The sequence below is a fragment of the Physella acuta genome, unplaced genomic scaffold, assembly GCF_028476545.2.
Source record: "Physella acuta isolate Inbredline_101_S28 unplaced genomic scaffold, ASM2847654v3 ptg000336l, whole genome shotgun sequence".
Taxonomy (NCBI): Eukaryota; Metazoa; Mollusca; class Gastropoda; family Physidae; genus Physella; species Physella acuta.
The window spans coordinates 80,272-97,737 of NW_026731855.1; the positions used below are offsets into that span (position 1 = coordinate 80,272).

The window sequence follows — 17,466 nt, forward strand, 5'->3', positions numbered from 1 at the left end:
CCACTAGGCCTAGCGCGTAAAAGACAACATAGTAACTGTCATAGATTCCACAATACAGTGTTACGTGTCACTAGACTAGAATGGCTGTCTAAATTACATTACGTTCCACACCACTTGGTAATGTTATCTTGTAATTTTGAGACATCCAACCGACCTTTGATATCGATCTATCGATTTTTGGTCATGTTTTTAAAACTACCAGACCGTAGCTAGATAGTGTATGTTTGAAACACATTGGGTGTGTCTACAATGTATGGACTGCTCTGCTGACACACTTGGATGTGTTGGACTGAGACGTGTGTTACTCGCGCTAAATATAGGTTGAGCAGATGTGGGTTGTGTGAGTGTGGTAGTAGATTGGGTTGTGTGGGTGTGGTAGTGGGTTGTGTGGGTGTGGTAGCGGGTTGTGTGGGTGTGGTAGTGGGTTGTGTGGGTGTGGTAGTGAGTTGTGTGAGTGTGGTAGTGGGTTGTGTGGGTGTGGTAGTGGGTTGTGTGGGTGTGGTAGTGGGTTGTGTGGGTGTGGTAGTAGATTGGGTTGTGTGAGTGTGGTAGTGGGTTGTGTGGGTGTGGTAGTAGATTGGGTTGTGTGGGTGTGGTAGAAGATTGGGTTGTGTGGGTGTGGTAGTGGGTTGGGTCGTGTGGGTGTGGTAGTGGGTTGTGTGAGTGTGGTAGTAGATTGGGTTGTGTGGGTGTGGTAGTGGGTTGTGTTAGTGTAGTGGTAGATTGGGTTGTGTGGGTGTGGTAGTGGGTTGTGTGAGTGTGGTAGTAGATTGGGTTGTGTGGGTGTGGTAGTGGGTTGTGTGGTGTGGTAGTGGGTTGTGTGGGTGTGGTAGTAGATTGGGTTGTATGGGTGTGGTAGTAGATTGGGTTGTGTGGGTGTGGTAGTGGGTTGTGTGGGTGTGGTAGTGGGTTGTGTGGGTGTGGTAGTGGGTTGTGTGGGTGTGGTAGTAGATTGGGTTGTGTGAGTGTGGTAGTGGGTTGTGTGGGTGTGGTAGTAGATTGGGTTGTGTGGGTGTGGTAGAAGATTGGGTTGTGTGGGTGTGGTAGTGGGTTGGGTCGTGTGGGTGTGGTAGTGGGTTGTGTGAGTGTGGTAGTAGATTGGGTTGTGTGGGTGTGGTAGTGGGTTGTGTTAGTGTAGTGGTAGATTGGGTTGTGTGGGTGTGGTAGTGGGTTGTGTGAGTGTGGTAGTAGATTGGGTTGTGTGGGTGTGGTAGTGGGTTGTGTGGGTGTGGTAGTAGATTGGGTTGTGTGGGTGTGGTAGTAGATTGGGTTGTGTGGGTGTGGTAGTAGGTTGGGTTGTGTGGGTGTGGTAGTGGGTTGTGTGGGTGTGGTAGTAGATTGGGTTGTGTGGGTGTGGTAGTGGGTTGGGTTGTGTGGGTGTGGTAGTGGGTTGGGTGTGGGTGGTTGTGGGTGTGGTAGTGGTTGTGTGAATGTGGTAGTAGATGGGGTATTGTGTGTGTGGTAGTGGGTTGTGTGGGTGTGGTAGTAGATTGGGTTGTTTGGGTGTAGTGGTGGGTTGTGTGGGTGTGGTAGTAGGTTGGGTTGTGTGGGTGTAGTAGTAGATTGGGTTGTGTGGGTGTGGTAGTAGTTGTGTGGGTGTAGTAGTAAATCGGGTTGTGTGGGTGTGGTAGTAGATCGGGTTGTGTTGGTGTGGTAGTAGATTGGGTTGTGTGGGTGTGGTAGTAGATTGGGTTGTGTGGGTGGTGGTAGTAGGTTGTGTGGGTGTAGTAGTAGATTGGGTTGTGTGGGTGTGGTAGTAGGTTGTGTGGGTGTAGTAGTAGATTGGGTTGTGTGGGTGTGGTAGTAGGTTGTGTGGGTGTAGTAGTAGATTGGGTTGTTTGGGTGTAGTGGTGGGTTGTGTGGATGTGGTAGTGGGTTGTGTGGGTGTGGTAGTAGATTGGGTTGTTTGGGTGTAGTGGTGGGTTGTGTGGATGTGGTAGTGGGTTGTGTGGGTGTGGTAGTAGATTGGTTGTGTGGGTGTGGTAGTACATGTGGGTTGTGTGGGTGATCGGTAGTGGGTTGTGTGGGTGTGGTAGTGGGTTGTGTGGGTGTGGTAGTGGGTTGTGTGGGTGTGGTAGTAGGTTGGGTTGTGTGGGTGTGGTAGTAGATTGGGTTTTGTGGGTGTGGTAGTAGGTTGGGTAGTGTGGGTGTGGTAGTAGGTTGGGTGGTGTGGGTGTGGTAGTGGGTTGTGTGGGTGTGGTAGTGGGGTTGTGTGGGTGTGGTAGTAGGTTGGGTTGTGTGGGTCGTGGTAGTAGATTGGGTTGTGTGGGTGTGGTAGTGGGTTGTGTGGGTGTGGTAGTGGGTAGTGTGGGTGTGGTAGTGGGTTTGTGTGAGTGCTGGTAGTAGATTTGGTTGTGTGAGTGTGGTAGTGGGTTGTGTGGTGTGGTAGTGGGTTGGGTTGTGTGGGTGTGGTAGTAGATTGGGTTGTGTGGGTGTGGTAGTGGGTTGGGTTGTGTGGGTGTGGTAGTGGGTTGTGTGGGTGTGGTAGTGGGTTGGGTTGTGTGGGTGTGGTTGTAGATTGGTTGTGTCGCGTGTGGTATTAGATGTGGTTGTGTCGAGTGTGGTAGTAGATTGGTTGTGTGGGTGTGGTAGTAGATTGGGTTGTGTGGATATAGTAGTAGATGTGGGTTGTGTGAGTAGTAGATGTGGGTTGTGTGTGTGTTAGTGGGTTGGGTTGTGTGGGTGTTGGGGCGAGCTGGTTGTGTGGGCGGTGCACTAATATAATGTAAAACTGGTAGGATTATGTTAGGTGTTTATGTTGTGGATGTTGTTTGTAAACATAGAGTAGCGTTACCTTGGTATGAAATTTAATAATTGTCAACTTATGACCCCAGTTACGTTTGTATTGGCTGTATGATTATATAGGAAACTCAAACAATATAGTCGCTGTGACTGAATCTATGTATAAATATTAAGTACTTAAAACCACTATACATTTGTTATCAACTGTTCAATAACTGTTCTACTCTTGAGGATAAACAAATCGTAAACAACGCCCAAATGTAGGACAGGTCAAGGCCATAAAGCTGCACCGGAAAATGTTTTCTAGCGTGGAGTAGATTTCAATTTCATCATCTCACCACTGAATGCGGGAAAATCCATTTCTATTTTTAGCCCGTACCTTCGGCCGTCTCCCTGTGTCATTTTCTTTTTTTTTTCTTTTTTTTTCCCCAACACGTGTGTAGGCCCAACTCGTTTGTTGTACACAGGCCGTAGCCATTATCTCCCCTGCCGCGGGTGTAGGTTTGTTTCGACGAAAAAGCCACCGACGACTAGACTACAACAGAAGCGCGCGAGGGCTATTTTTAGCTCCTGAGTCAAGACGAGCAGTTCAGATATGTAAATCTGATTTCTTGGAAATCTTATTTTCCTGAGCAGCAGACGGTCTAGCTTTCCAGTAGCAGACGATTCGCTGTGTGTGCATACGCCTAGGTGAGTCTCTGGTTTCCTTGTAAATTTAAACTTTCTTACATTTATTAATAATCATTGTTTAATCATTAATGAAATTAGTCATTAATGACTATTTGGCACTATTTGAACACTGCAAAGGCATTGTGCACATATTCATATGTTTGTGATGTTTGTTTATAGTTTTAGCGGGGGTAGGGGGGGGGGGGGAGTAATAGGCTAAACACTGCCTTTGCTAACATTCTTTTTAACTTTATTTTTGCTATTTCGAATTTTTGGTTTAATATAGGGAAATATTTTTTTATATTAGCTTATAATTTTTTTTAATATAAGCTAAGGCTTCACAGACGTTTTTAAATAAAGATGCAACACTAAAATGCATTTCAAAATTATTATTTTTTTCACCATCAAGTGGGGATGAGTCCGACTGAGAGTATAGTGTTACATAATTTATGGGGATACAAGGAAATATGTATATAAACTGTCATACTTGTAAGTAATAGAACCCATTTGTATGGTGTAAGGCTGGTTCAATAAGACCACATTACTGTGGTATATAGTAGGTGAATGATACTTGAATAAATTATTTTACCATGTTAAAAATGTGTATGCATATAAATTACTTTTACAAGGGACTGGTGAATAAATGTAGAACTGTAGGGTTAGACGTACCATAAGCCTGTATCTCTAGTTCTAGGCTAAACGTTATATGAATAGAGCTGGTTGGTCAGATATGGCTCCAGGGCCCCCGTATTTGGCTACATGCCCAACATATGTGGCTCCTGGCCATTCTAGAGGCCCCATATGTGGCTCGAGGCCCCCTGTTGAGCCCCATGCCTAACATATGTGGCTCTAGGCCCTTGTAGGGGCCCCATATGTGGCTTCAGAGCCCCCTTAAGTGGCCCCAGGGCCCTCATTCTAGAGCCCTCCGTTATGTGGCTCCAAGGCCTTCATATGCTGCTCCAGGGCCCCCTTTTGAGGCCCAGGCCCATCACATGTGGCTCCAGGGCCCCCTATGTGGCTTCAGTGCCACCTTATGTGGCTTCAGTGTGGCTCCAGAGCCCCTCATATGTAGCTCCAGGGCCCTCATATGTACTTTTGACAGTGCCTGCCCCCCTCCCCCTCCGGAAATTTAGTAGTCGGCCCCCCGAAAATTTCAAGTGCCCCCCCCCCCTGAGAAAAAAGTCTGGAAGAAACACTGCTCGAGGCCCCTCATATGCAGTGTTTCTTCCAGACTTTTTTCACGGGGGAAACTGACCTCGAACCCTCACTGTCCTGACTTCTGTGTCATGTCGCCACAGTTTTGGGGTACCAGAGTTTCTTCCAGGCATCTACTCCCCCCCCCCCCCCCAACGAAATGGAATATATAAAGAAAATGTATAGTTTTAAGTGTTCGCCACCCCTCTGGAAATTTTAGTCCGCTCCCCCCCAAAAAAAATATTTCGTCTTCCCTTTTCTCCCCCCCCCCCGGAGCAAACAGTATGGAAGATACACTGTGGGGTACCTGATTAAAATGTCAAACCCAGCTAATAAACTTTCCCAGTCCGTCTTCGGTCCGGCCCCACTAGGGTCAACCTATGGCTACTACGCCTTACCCTATTGTCCGTAAATCTAATTCTCGTGCTTCGTTGATCGTCTGCGTCATGACCTGTTTAGACTGGTCACGTGCATTGTCAACCCTACACCTGCAATCTACGCCCCCACAGACTTCACCAAACAACAGGATAACAGAGTTTCTTCAAGCATCTTATCGGGGGGGGGGGGGGCGGAGCCGAAGAAAGTCTACTGCCTCCCCCCCCCCCCCCCCCCGAACAAAATAAAATTTATATAAAAAATATATACTTTTAACAGTGTCGTCGTCGTCGCCCCCCCCCCCCTTCCACCCCGGAAGAAAGTCTAACCCCCCCCCCCCCCCCCCCGAAAATTTCAAGTGTCCCCCCCCCCCACCCTCCGGAGAAAAAAGTCTGGAAGAAACACTGCATGATAATCGACACGGTTGGCCCAACACAAACGTAGCCTAGATGCTTGTATCTCAGCACAGAGTGTGTCAGACACAGCGTGTGTCAGGTTAGGGCAAGTGGGTCACGGCGATGTGCAGCGTGCCGAGCATCAAGGCTGAGTAAACTGAGTTGGGTGCTATTTTTAGAAACGGGCGTGGCTAAGATGTAACGGGTTGACGTCTGATACAGGTGTACAATGTAGATTACACATGTAAGCAGATCGATGGACACGCTCTGTTGCCGTCTCTCAGGACTACACCTGTCACGGTTACACCTGTCACCATTGTGTTATGACATACGTCGGATGTTTGACTTGGATTCATGGCCCAAAAAACGGTGGTTTTGGGGGGGGGGGGGGGTAATGTAACATGAAAAGAAAACGGAGACAAAGTCACAAAAGAAAGCACAAATGTAAGATTTCTAAAATTTTGGGTGTTTATAGAAATGGGGATAATTTTTTACTTTCTCGTATATACGAAGTATAGAGAAAGTCTTGTAATCGTGAAAAAAAAAATCGAGATTTTTACACCTCACTGATACGGAAAAACATATTTTTTTCAATCTAGTCCGTATGTCTGTGTGTGTGTCTGTCTGTCTGTCTGTCTGTGTGTGTGTAAACACGATAACTTGAGTACCGTTACAGCTAGGTTGATGAAATTTCATATATAAGTATTTTATAAAAATGGTAGATCCGTATCAACTTTTGAGCGATTTCCGATAACCGGAAGTGGTACTTTTTCTACTTTGAATTTTTCAAACGCCTATAACTTGAGTACTATTTTAGATAGATAAATGAAATTTCACATGTAAGTAAAAGATCTAATTCCCTACCTTCTTTGAAATTTTGAGTAATTTCCGTTGACCAGAAGTACTACTTTACGCTATTTCCGATTTCTCAAAAAACGCATGTAAATTTATTAAGTACTAATAATATTGCGCATTATTATGAACATCTTTATTTGGCGCTCACTTGGTGCGCAATTCTTTTTTAATTCTACTTATAAAAGTTGAGATTTTATTTAATTTTTAAAATTTTAAGTATTTTAAATGGATTAAAAGTAATGTCTATATCCCGAGTTGCCATTCCCTGTTGTTTCATATAAGAATATTCGAGAAAGTTTAGGGGAGATCACTCCCGGTTTTAAAAAGTCACAGTTTTTGCTAGGAAAAAAAAGTCACAGAAAAAAAAGTCACAATGGAAAAATATTATCGGAAAAAAAGTCACAGAAATAAAGTCACAGAAATAAAGTCACAGAAAAAAGTCACAAAAATCTTTTTAGAAATATTTTGATTTATTTGTTAAGAATTGTAAAATTTTGTATGTTTATTGTTATGGGTTATATTTTTAATAGCATAAATTATTTATACACGTTAAAAGCATTATAGTTTATAACAATTGTAAGTAAAAATACACAACAATCTCAACTTTTGCTACGTGTTGTTAGTTCACTTTGCAGTAGAAAAGTTAATTATAAAAGAAATTTAGGCACATCATTGTGTTTTGCATATGTTTTGCCGTAGGCTATTCTCTGGTCACAGAAACAAGTGAACTCTACTTCACTTGCCCCATAGACCGTCAGGTTTGAAAGGGAAACTTTACTTTTTTTTTTTTTTTATTCTCTGGTCGGCCTCTCCACAGTAGGCATTGTCCGAACATATTTTGTGTTGTTGACGTTTTGTGTCAATGACAGCCTTTGAACTTTGACGGCTTTCTGTTTTGATCCTAAGTTTTGTTATGTAATGAGCGTGATAAATGTGGGCAGTAAAGGTGGTTGAGCTATTGTTGCGTTGAGTTGAGGGCAGTATGTTGACTTACGGTGAGGGAATGTGCACTGCTGTTTGTTGCGCTGTTTATACCTACATCATTGATGTGAACTGTTTACCTGTATACCTATATCATTGTTGTGAACTGTTTACATGTATACCTACATCATTGATGTGAACTGTTTACCTGTATACCTACATCATTGACGTGAACTGTTTACCTGTATACCTACATCATTGATGTGAACTGTTTACCTGTATACCTACATCATTGATGTGAACTGTTTACCTGTATACCTACATCATTGATGTGAACTGTTTACCTGTATACCTACATCATTGATGTCAACTGTATACCTACATCATTGATGGGAACTGTTTACACACACACAGAGACCAAGACCCTCCAGCCTCGCAGATGATGACTTGTGGCTAGCGGAACACAATTCACAAGTTGCTCAAAAGCTTATACATACGTATGGCAAGCGGCGGTTCTTCCAACGATTATTGCTGGGGTAAGTTTACCACTTATCCGATAGATTTGAATGCACCCCACCCCTCCCCCATATATATATATATATATATATATATATATATATATATATATATATATATATATATATATATATATACGAGAGAGAGAGACAGATAGACATACTAGAGATAAGTATTTGGTAATGATTGGGCGAATCTTGGGAAAGCCTTGCAGACTTTTGTCTGTCGGTCTGTGCCCTTTTCTCCGGAATGTCTAGAGAGAAGGTCGGCATATGCCCACGTCTCTTGAAATTGTATTTGTATTGTTTTTTCTCTTCCTTACAGCGACACCCGAAGAAGCGGAACGGCATACACGGAAAATAAACGATTTCCCCCTTGACAAAGATGGTATGTAGGTCGTGTTTTTGTGAGATAGTATTTTTTTTATTGATTCATCCCAGAACTTAATTAATTGAAATAGATAGGTTGGGGGCTTTTCTTAACACATTATGCACTGTATAGACCTTTGACTACGATTTCAGCCTTCTTTTTTTCTGGATTTGCTTCGTACATAAATCTCGAACGAGATGGATTTTTGTGAATTTTCTGTTTTCTGCTTTTTCTTTTCTTGCATGAGTGTTTGTGTGCGAGCATGTGTGTTTGTGTGCTGTTGGGTGTGTGAGTGTGAACGCGCGGTTGTGTGCGTGTGTGGATGTGTATATGTATATATGTGTCTGTATGTGCGTGTGTGTATGTATGTATGTATGTGTGTTTATACAGATTACCTGGCATGTTGCAGATGTGTTCGAGAGCGAGTCGACCTATGAGGGTGACGCGGGGCTGACCAAATGTTACGAGACCTGCACCAAGAACCCAGGTCACTTTGGCTTTAAACCAATCGACGACTACACCCTACACAGCCTCCCTGAAGGGTACAGGGACCAGGATATATATGACTGCAGCAAGGCCCTGGCCGACATAACCGTCCTGGTCAAAGTATCCCACGTCAGTAATAGCAGGCCTCAATTATTTGACGCAGGTAAGGAGATTCCTTACCCTTATTATAAAGACAGGGGTCGTATGTCAACGCGAGTAGGAACAGGGCGTATCCGATATGTGACTCAGCAACAGGACGGGCCCTGCATTTGTCAGTCGTGTGAACTGTCCGGACAGCCCAAGACCACGTGGTTTAAGGTGGGCGTGGTCACAGCCACACACCTGGTGTACGACATAGAGGAGGCGAGACAGACAACTTGTACAGTGGGGTACGATAGCGACACGAGGACCTGCGCCAAATTTGATATTGAAGGCGTGGGGATCAGCGCTCACGGGAAGACGGACAAGGGCGACAGGTTCAACCTCTGCTGCGTCACCCACGACCCTCGCCTTGCCGGGAAGCTGCGCGATGGCGCGGCCCGATACAAGAACCTGACCTTGAAAGTCAGAGAAAAGTTCAAGGTCAGCGGCCCCGTCAGCAGATTGGTCATTGTGGTGTCCCACCCGCACGGAAAAGCCAAGAAGGTGTCCATCCGCCAGTGGACGGATAAGGTGACAATTACCAGCAGTGGTTACTCTATCTACACGTATGATGCCCCCACGTGCCCGGGCACCAGCGGGGCAGCGATCTACATCCCCGACAAGAAGTTCGGCTGGTGCAACCATGTCCATAGTAGCGCCAAGGATGGCCAAGGCAAGACTGGGGCTGGTTACGCGTAAGTTGATGGGGTTTATACAGAGGCGTAGCGACCCTTCCCGGCGCCCGGGGACAAACTGTCTATTTGGCGCCCCCCTCGGGAACAACCATTCAATTCTCTATTTCCACCCCCCCCCTCAAACTTTCCATTTGCACCCCCCCCCAAACTTCCCATTTGCACACCCCTCCCCTTATATTTTTTTATATCTACAATGCAAAACTGCAGCTAAAGTGATATTTTTATTTGTTTTTCCAACCCATTTTGGCGCCCCCTTAGGTCGGCGCCCGGGGACATATATACCCCCCCCCCGCCCCCACCCCCTCGCTACGCCTCTGGGTTTATATGTCTCATCGAGAGGCTTTGGATCTGATTTTGGGGGGAAAGGTGGTGGCCTTTTGTCTCTGTCAGACGTTTTGTCTGTTTGATTGGCTTTATGACTTTTTAAAATGTTTTTTTTAATGGGCATAATATCTCGTTAAAACTGGATACTGTAAAATTTTATTTTCTGTCTCTTGGTCTCACTTATCAGTTAAATTTTTAACTGTCAATTTTTTTTTAAATTTAACTTTTTTTTTTCAAAATGTCTCACTCACGGATAATTCATTTTTGTCGTTTATTACGATGGTGCGGGTTTAAACACCCCTACATTTATACTCTATGAACTCCACCCACAAATAATCTATCAAAGAACAAACTCCACCCACAAATACTCAATCAAAGAACAAACTCCACCCACAAATACTCAATCAAAGAACGAACTCCTTCCTCAAATACTCAATCAAAGAACTAACTTCTCCCAGAAATACTCAAAGAACTAACTCCACCCTCAAATACTCAATCAAAGAACAAACTCCACCCACAAATACTCAATCAAAGAACGAACTCCTTCCTCAAATACTCAATCAAAGAACTAACTTCTCCCAGAAATACTCAAAGAACTAACTCCACCCTCAAATACTCAATCAAAGAACAAACTCCACCCACAAATACTCAATCAAAGAACGAACTCCTTCCTCAAATACTCAATCAAAGAACTAACTTCTCCCAGAAATACTCAAAGAACTAACTCCACCCTCAAATACTCAATCAAAGAACAAACTCCACCCACAAATACTCAATCAAAGAACGAACTCCTCCCTCAAATACTCAATCAAAGAACGAACTCCTCCCTTAAATACTCAATCAAAGAACTAACTTCTCCCAGAAATACTCAATCAAAGAACTAACTCCACCCACAAATACTAAATGAACTCCACTCACTCGATAGCCTACACAATCAAAGAACTATTTCTTTATGTTTTTCAAGTTGCTTTTATTAGCTACCTACTCAGTTTGCGAAAACCAGGGTATTTTCTATTGTAGATATGTAAATATTAAACTGTTTGGTTAAACATTAAGCTTATTTATTTAAACATTATAATTTATGGTGTAAACATTAAACTTTTTGGTGTAAACATTATACTATTGGATGTAAACATTAAACATTTTGATGTAAACATTAAACTTTTTTATGTAAACATTAAACTTTTTGATGTAAACATTAAACATTTCGGTGTAAACATTAAACTTTTTGATGTAAACATTAAACATTTTGGTGTAAACATTATACTATTAGATGTAAACATTAAACATTTCGATGTAAACATTAAACTTTTTTATGTAAACATTAAACTTTTTTATGTAAACATTAAACATTTCGGTGTAAACATTAAACTTTTTGATGTAAACATTAAACATTTTGGTGTAAACATTAAACTTGTAAGTGTAAACATTAAACTTTTTGGTGTTAACATTAAACATTTTAGTGTAAACATTAAACTTTTTGGTGTAAACATTAAACTTTGTATGTCAACAAATTTTTTTAAAAAATTACAGTAAGTGTAAACATGAAACATTTTAGTTTTAATGTTAAAACATTACATTTAATTATAAACATTAATCTTTTGTTATAAATATGTAACTTTTTTGGTAAATATTAAACGTTTTAGTTTACACACTAAACTTTTATTCTAAGCTTTTAATTCACGTTTTCTATAATTTTATTGTAATAAACCAAATGTGGTAGTTTACTTTCTGGTTTAATAAAAAAGTAATCAAATCAGCTGTTTGTTTATCTGCCTTTTTGTGCTTTTAGTAGTGTTTGTAATAATGGTCACGCTCCTTGGGGTGAAGTTGTTTTAGGTGGGGTGGGGCGGGACATGTGGGCATGACCCCTTTTTTGGAAGCGTGAGAATGAGGAGTGGGTGTGATTCGTCCAAAAAAGTGTGACGTCATTATGTAACCTGCGAGTAGAACTCATTCATTGGGTCTAGGCTACATGTTAATTTGAACTAGAACATTATAATACATTGCTATCGACAGAAAGTCACTCTCTCAGTTAAAACCGTCACGTGATATAAATACGCTGTATAGAGGTAGCCTCGTGATCCAGTATAACATGCTCACTATAGCTCGCAGTTCACCATCTCGTATGTCGAGGTACCACCACAGTACAAAGTGAACCTCACGAGCCAGTAAAACATGGTTATCACTCGCAGTTCAACATCTCGTAAGTCGAGGTACTACCACTGTTCACAGTGAACCTCACGAACCAACATGTCTATAGCTCGCGACTCAACATGGCGCCCAGCGTGGCCTTGTAGTTGGAGCTCATTATGTAGTAGGCGATGATGTTGACGCTGGCGTTGACCGTCTCCAGCAGCAGCCCCAGGGCGTATGACGTCAGGTACAGGCGCTTCAGGCCGCCCAGGTCGTTGAACTCTGGCAACACATTCTTGGCCGCCACCAGCAGGTTGCTGGGCAGGTTGCAGACGATGAAGATGAGCATGATAGACACGATCATTTTGGAAGTCTTCGCCTCTTTCGTGTCCCTCACGTGAACTGGGGAGGTGTTTGGGGCATTCAAATGACATCTGGACTTGTCATTTGAATGACATCTGCACGTCTGGTTGTCATTTAAATGACACCTGCACGTTTGGTTGTCATTCGAATGACGTCTGGACTTGTGGCAGTTCGTTGAGGTTTTTTCTTGGGTTTTCCGAAAGTTAAATTTAGAACGATCGGGAATTCCCGTTCCTATTTGCGCGGTAAACCGCCATTTTGTTGATTTATTTAGCGAGGTTATCATGATCAGCGTGCAAAGAACCACCAGGATGAAATTGGACAAGGGGAGAACGACAAACAGCAAAACATTCGCTGTGCGGCTGGCTTTTTCTCGCGAGACTTTGAAGAAAATTTTCGTCACGTTGTTTCTCGCGTCGATGGCGATTTGAAGCTCTTGGAAGGAATACATGGACATGTAGCTTAAAACCACGGCAAGGGAAACAATAGATGTGGTCACAGCCGTGACTTTTGGCGTGATTATTTCCCTTGATTTAAAAGGCAGGACGACGCAGAGGCAGCGTTGGACGGAGATGACGGCAGTCAGCCAACATGTCAGTCTGGCAAAGATGATGCGGGGTTGGGCCGCGGTCATGACGTACAGGCTGATGGGGTCAAAGGTCAGGTACGGGGGGTCGAGCAGCTCCAGGGCGTAGCACACAGACGACCAGAAGGTGAGTACCAGACAGGCGAGGTCGGTGAAGGCGAGGGCGATTAGCAGGACGGTGACGCCGCTCTTCAGACCTGGGGAGTATAGGGAATAGTGGGGGAATACAGGGAACAGTGGGGGAGTACAGGGAACAGTGGGGGAGTACAGGGAACAGTGGGGGGGTACAGGGAACAGCGGGGGAGTACAGGGAACAGTGGGGGAGTACAGGGAACAGTGGGGTTGTGTGGGGGTACAGGGAATAGTGGGGGAGTACAGGGAACAGTGGGGGAGTATAGGGAACAGTGGGGGAGTACAGGGAACAGTGGGGGAGTACAGGGAACAGTGGGGAGTATAGGGAACAGTGGGGGAGTACAGGGAACAGTGGGGGAGTACAGGGAACAGTGTGGTTGTGTGGGGGGGGCGTGTGGTTGTGTGGGGGTGTACAGTGAACAGTGTGGTTGGGTGGGGGAGGGGGTACAGGGAACAGTGTGGTTGGGTGGGGGAGGGGGTACAGGGAACAGTGTGGTTGGGTGGGGGAGGGGGTACAGGGAACAGTGTGGTTGGGTGGGGGAGGGGGTACAGGGAACAGTGTGGTTGGGTGGGGGAGGGGGTACAGGGAACAGTGTGGTTGGGTGGGGGAGGGGGTACAGGGAACAGTGTGGTTGGGTGGGGGAGTACAGTGAACAGTGTGGTTGGGTGGGGGAGTACAGTGAACAGTGTGGTTGGGTGGGGGAGTACAGGGAACAGTGTGGTTGGGTTGGGGGGGGGCCTCACAGGGAACAGTGTGGTTGGGTGGTAGCATACTCACAGCTCATTGTGGCTTCCTGATGTTCGAATCTGTGTTCAATAGTGGAGATTCTTATTTTATATCTATTTCTATTACAAATAAAGTGATGTCTCTGTTTTTTCTTTGCTACCCACGCCCATATTCTGACGCGTGATCACACAAAGCAGACCTCTAAAGTTGCGTCACATTGCTGACGCGTGATCACACAAAGCAGACCTCTAAAGTGGCGTCACATTGAAGCTGTGTTAAACACCTCCCTTGTCTTACAAACATCATGATGTTGATGATGTTCTAAAGACCTCCCTTGTCTTACAAACATCATGATGTTGATGATGTTCTAAAGACCTCCCTTGTCTTACAAACATCATGATGTTGATGATGCACTAGAGACATCTTACCTTACAAACATAATACGTTGATGGTGTGCTAGATGCTTGCCTTAATTAATAAACATCTTGATGTTAATGTTCTAATGTTCTAATGACCTACCTTGTCGTACAAACACCATGATGTTGATGATGTTCTAGTGACCTACATCTTACAAACACCATGATGTTCTAGTGACCTACCTTGTTTAACAAACATCATGATGTTCTAATGACCTACCTTGTCTAACAAACATCATGATGTTGATGATATTCTAATGACCTACCTTGTCGTACAAACACCATGATATTGATGATATTCTAGTGACCTACCTTGTCGTACAAACACCATGATGTTGATGATGTTCTAGTGACCTACCTTGTCGTACAAACACCATGATATTGATGATATTTTAGTGACCTACCTTGTCGTACAAACACCATGATGTTGATGATATTCTAGTGACCTACCTTGTCGTACAAACACCATGATGTTAATGATGTTCTAGTGACCTACCTTGTCGTACAAACACCATGATGTTGATGATATTCTAATGACCTACCTTGTCGTACAAACACCATGATATTGATGATATTCTAGTGACCTACCTTGTCGTACAAACACCATGATGTTGATGATGTTCTAGTGACCTACCTTGTCGTACAAACACCATGATGTTGATGATATTCTAATGACCTACCTTGTCGTACAAACACCATGATATTGATGATATTCTAATGACCTACCTTGTCGTACAAACACCATGATATTGATGATATTCTAGTGACCTACCTTGTCGTACAAACACCATGATGTTGATGATGTTCTAGTGACCTACATCTTACAAACACCATGATGTTCTAGTGACCTACCTTGTTTAACAAACATCATGATATTCTAATGACCTACCTTGTCGTACAAACACCATGATGTTGATGATATTCTAATGACCTACCTTGTTGTACAAACACCATGGTATTGATGATATTCTAATGACCTACCTTGTCGTACAAACACCATGATATTGATGATATTCTAGTGACCTACCTTGTCGTACAAACACCATGATATTGATGATATTCTAATGACCTACCTTGTCGTACAAACACCATGATGTTGATGATGTTCTAGTGAGCTACCTTGTTTAACAAACATCATGATATTCTAATGACCTACCTTGTCGTACAAACACCATGATGTTGATGATATTCTAATGACCTACCTTGTCGTACAAACACCATGATATTGATGATATTCTAATGACCTACCTTGTCGTACAAACACCATGATATTGATGATATTCTAGTGACCTACCTTGTCGTAAAAACACCATGATATTGATGATATTCTAGTGACCTACCTTGTCGTACAAACACCATGATATTGATGATATTCTAATGACCTACCTTGTCGTACAAACACCATGATATTGATGATATTCTAGTGACCTACCTTGTCGTACAAACACCATGATGATGATCTAATGACCTACCTTGCCTTACAAACACCATGATGTTGATGATGTTCTAATGACCTACCTTGCCTTACAAACACCATGATGTTGATGATGTTCTAATGACCTACCTTGCCTTACAAACACCATGATGTTGATGATGTTCTAATGACCTACCTTGCCTTACAAACACCATGATGTTGATGATGTTCTAATGACCTACCTTGCCTTACAAACACCATGATGTTGATGATGTTCTAATGACCTACCTTGCCTTACAAACACCATGATGTTGATGATGTTCTAATGACCTACCTTGCCTTACAAACACCATGATGTTGATGATGTTCTAATGACCTACCTTGCCTTACAAACACCATGATGTTGATGATGTTCTAATGACCTACCTTGCCTTACAAACACCATGATGTTGATGATGTTCTAATGACCTACCTTGCCTTACAAACACCATGATGTTGATGATGTTCTAATGACCTACCTTGCCTTACAAACACCATGATATTGATGATATTCTAGTGACCTACCTTGTCGTACAAACACCATGATATTGATGATATTCTAATGACCTACCTTGTCGTACAAACACCATGATGTTGATGATGTTCTAGAGAGCTACCTTGTTTAACAAACATCATGATATTCTAATGACCTACCTTGTCGTACAAACACCATGATGTTGATGATATTCTAATGACCTACCTTGTCGTACAAACACCATGATATTGATGATATTCTAATGACCTACCTTGTCGTACAAACACCATGATATTGATGATATTCTAGTGACCTACCTTGTCGTACAAACACCATGATATTGATGATATTCTAGTGACCTACCTTGTCGTAAAAACACCATGATATTGATGATATTCTAGTGACCTACCTTGTCGTACAAACACCATGATATTGATGATATTCTAATGACCTACCTTGTCGTACAAACACCATGATATTGATGATATTCTAGTGACCTACCTTGTCGTACAAACACCATGATGATGATCTAATGACCTACCTTGCCTTACAAACACCATGATGTTGATGATGTTCTAATGACCTACCTTGCCTTACAAACACCATGATGTTGATGATGTTCTAATGACCTACCTTGCCTTACAAACACCATGATGTTGATGATGTTCTAATGACCTACCTTGCCTTACAAACACCATGATGTTGATGATGTTCTAATGACCTACCTTGCCTTACAAACACCATGATGTTGATGATGTTCTAATGACCTACCTTGCCTTACAAACACCATGATGTTGATGATGTTCTAATGACCTACCTTGCCTTACAAACACCATGATGTTGATGATGTTCTAATGACCTACCTTGCCTTACAAACACCATGATGTTGATGATGTTCTAATGACCTACCTTGCCTTACAAACACCATGATATTGATGATATTCTAGTGACCTACCTTGTCGTACAAACACCATGATATTGATGATATTCTAGTGACCTACCTTGTCGTAAAAACACCATGATATTGATGATATTCTAGTGACCTACCTTGTCGTACAAACACCATGATATTGATGATATTCTAATGACCTACCTTGTCGTACAAACACCATGATATTGATGATATTCTAGTGACCTACCTTGTCGTACAAACACCATGATGATGATCTAATGACCTACCTTGCCTTACAAACACCATGATGTTGATGATGTTCTAATGACCTACCTTGCCTTACAAACACCATGATGTTGATGATGTTCTAATGACCTACCTTGCCTTACAAACACCATGATGTTGATGATGTTCTAATGACCTACCTTGCCTTACAAACACCATGATGTTGATGATGTTCTAATGACCTACCTTGCCTTACAAACACCATGATGTTCTAATGACCTACCTTGCCTTACAAACACCATGATGTTGATGATATTTGTGACAACACCACATCCACTGACCCCACCGGACACGAAGACGGACACCACCAGACTGAACC

The 17,466-nt window shown here is 42.9% G+C and overlaps 1 long non-coding RNA gene across 1 annotated transcript; it reads left to right on the plus strand.

The window, feature by feature from the left end:
- The first annotated feature begins 3,187 nt into the window (after positions 1 to 3,187).
- Positions 3,188 to 8,076, plus strand: LOC131940973 (uncharacterized). The gene is made up of 3 exons (XR_009386600.1): positions 3,188 to 3,432; positions 7,566 to 7,687; positions 7,992 to 8,076. It is a non-coding gene; the product is annotated as an uncharacterized LOC131940973 (long non-coding RNA).
- The last annotated feature ends 9,390 nt before the right edge of the window (positions 8,077 to 17,466 follow it).